We start from the raw sequence: 3393 nt of genomic DNA on the forward strand, positions 1-3393 counted from the left end.
TTCCTCAGCCAGAAGAAGGAAATCATAATAGTATTCTTTGCAAAAGAATGCAAAACATGTGATGCCTTGGCATACAGCAAGTGCTGTTTAAATGTTAGCTATTAATACTGTTACTCTGTTAAACAGCTTGAATCAGGCATAGGTTTTCACGTTTTACTTTAACAATTTAAAAAGTCATTAAATTATTTTTATATTATTGGTGGCAGCCAATTTATTATTTTATTTGGAAAGATTCATTTAGCATCCAGTGGTTGTATGCTAAGTATATCTTGGAATAAGTTTGTCACTTAGATATTGATTTATGTACATTATTGTTGCTTTTAGTGAATCAACCATTTATGTCATCTGTCCACTTTTCTTTGGAAGGTTCCTCTTTTAATTAGAAAGTTAATATTTATTGATGCCTTACAATGTGTTACTGTTCTAAACCCTTAGCAGTCATTACCTATTTTAATATTCATCATCACCCAATGAAGTTATTATTATTATGATATTCGAGATGCAAAAATAGAGGCAGAGGTGCAATAACGTGTCCACCAGGATCTTGTAAGTGCTGTAGCCAGGATTCAGAACCATGCAGGGAGACCCCAGAACTCAGTTTCTTAATCATTCTGATCTATTCGTTTTTCCTGTAGTATTTACTTATAAGAGCTTTTTATATAGGGATATTAATTTTTAATATGTATCGTACATTTCCCCAAGTCTGTCCTTCTACTTTTTTACTTTCCTTCTGGTGGTATTTGCTGTACAGAAATTTAAAAATCTTGTGGATGCACTTTTCTATATGAATTTTTCAGCTTGATTGAGGTTTAATTGAGAAATAGAATTGTAATTAAAGTGTGCAAAGTGATGATTTGATATACATATACTTTCCTGGTGACTCAGACAGTAAAGAATCTGTCTGCAATGTAAGAGACCTGAGTTCACTCCCTGGGTCAGGAAGATCCCCTGGAGGAGGACATGGTAACCCATTGCAGTATTCTTGCCTGGAGAATCCCATGGACAGAGGAGCCCGGTGGGCTAGAGTCTATGGGGTCGCAAAAGAGTTGGACATGACTGAGTGACTAACACTTTTTTTCATACATTGTGAAAGGATTCTGACCATTGAGTTAATTAACATGTGCATCACCTCACATATTTACCTTATCTTTGGTGTGAACACTTAAGTTCTACTCTCAGCAAATTTCAGTTATGCAATATTCACTATTGTCAACTAGTCACCATGTTATACCTTAGATCTTTAGAGCTTATTCATCTTATAACTGATGGTTCTATACAGTTTAGAAATATTTAATATGGTCAAATATTTCATGCTTTTTCTCTTAGTAGATTTTGTCTCTGATGTCATTTTCAGATGTTTCCTATCTAAAGGATATTAAAAATATTCATTCTATATTTTCTTCTAGATAGAACTTCAAAATTGCCTGTATTAACAAAATATATGTGCTTAGGCCCCAACTCAGACCTGTTGAATCAGAATTTGTGCAGTGAGAACTAGATGTTTATGCTTTTAAAAAGACACACAAAATTACAACCAAGAGGACTGGCAAACGCAGACATTTAACTCTTTTTATTTCCTCAAACACATGAAATTGACTGAAGAAATAATAAATCAGGAATATATCCTCAAAATCAATTCCAGATGGGTTAAGAAGTTAGTTGTAAAATGCCAAACTTAACTTTTAGAACAACACATAAGAGAATATCTGTATTAGAGTTCACCAGAGAAATGGAACCGATAGGATGTGTGTATATGTATAGATTGGTGTATATACCTTATTGGTGTATGTGTGTGAATTCATGATACATATATATGTATATGTGTGCATATATATATATGAGAGAGAGATTGATTTCGTTATTTAGCTATTTTAAGGAACTGACTGACAACATTGTAGGGGTGGGACTGGAAAGTCTAAAATCCCCAGGGCAGGCCAGCAGGGTGGAAATTCTGGCAAGAGTTGCTGTTAACAGTCTTGAGTCTGAAGGCAGTTTGGAGAACAAATTCCTTCTTCCTTGAGGAAGCTCAGTCCTTTCTCTGAAGGCTTTCAGCTGATTGAATAAGGCCCCTACACACTATGGATGGTAACCTTCTTTATCAAAGTCTACTGATATAAATGTTAAATCACATTTGTAAAATGTCTTCACAGCAATGTCTAGACTGGTATTTGACCAAATAACTGGGCACCATAGCCTAGCCAAGTTGAAAAATTAACCATCACAATAGCTTTATGGCCCTGCAGTAGGGAAGGATTTTTAAATACACACAGATACAGAGGCAGAGGCCTTGGTAAATGGTTAGAACGGGGGGAAATGTATTTTCCTACCTGTGCCTTTCTTCCCCTCATATGAGATGCCCCCAAGCAGACTAGAATCCATGTTAGATAATATGCCTCTTTGTATTATTACAATTTGCTTCCTTGCCAGAGAACTCTTTTCCTTCTTTCACTTCTGTGGTTCCAGACAAACACCAGGAAACACAGTACAAGAATATAAAAAGAGTGTTTTAATTTAGGTTCCATAAACCTAGATATTAGCTGTGGTCCCACAGTATCCCAAGCCAAAATACCAAACACTGATGGATTTATTGTTGCCCTAATTTAAAACAAGCCCGATTTATTTTTAAAAGTGGAACCTCAAAACAGAACTCAGCAGACATGATATGGAATGTATTATATGCCTAACCAGAAAACAAAACACTGCTCGGTACAGTGGACTTGAAAATTATCTTGCTATTAATAGATCTCCTGGATGGCTGTGATCGCTTGGATTTGACATGTTCAGGTTTTGGCAGCTGCTGAGGACTGAAAACAAGACGTTCCATACATTATTGCTTAATAAAGAAACTAGGCCATGAAGTAGCCCTTTGGTAATTTTTAAAAAAGATTTTGAAGAGCCCAATTCCATCTTTAATAAGTCCTCGTCGCCAAGCATGTTGCTCAGCAGTCTGATGAGCACATTCATCCAAAACTGTGTGAAATGAGAGCAACTCGGGGCGCCCTGTTGCTGTCGTCTCTCCGTCTGGGATGGATGCCTCAAATGCTGTACACCCACGACAGATATTTGCTGAATCGTGACACGTCCCTCTCTTCCCCTTTATATTTTGAGGACCTGACACCGAGGTAATGATTCACAGGTTTAGGTTGAGGACCTCTGAAGAATGTATCTGTTGGACAGAGAACACCATTTTCAAGAGTATAAGGTAACACTGATCTGTTCTGCTAGGCTCAAAATATTTTTAAATGTTTAATTGGAAAATATTTCTGCCCACTGGTCTCTTGGAAAATAAGGTTAAAAAAAGAAAGATTACAAACAAACCAAAAAACCAAACAAGGAGAAGAAGCTGTAGAGGATTTTAGTTTTTTTTTTTTTTTTTTTATTGTGTGTGTGCTT

This window comes from Bison bison, unplaced genomic scaffold (assembly GCF_000754665.1).
Source record: "Bison bison bison isolate TAMUID 2011002044 unplaced genomic scaffold, Bison_UMD1.0 scf7180017864369, whole genome shotgun sequence".
NCBI lineage: Eukaryota > Metazoa > Chordata > Mammalia > Artiodactyla > Bovidae > Bison > Bison bison.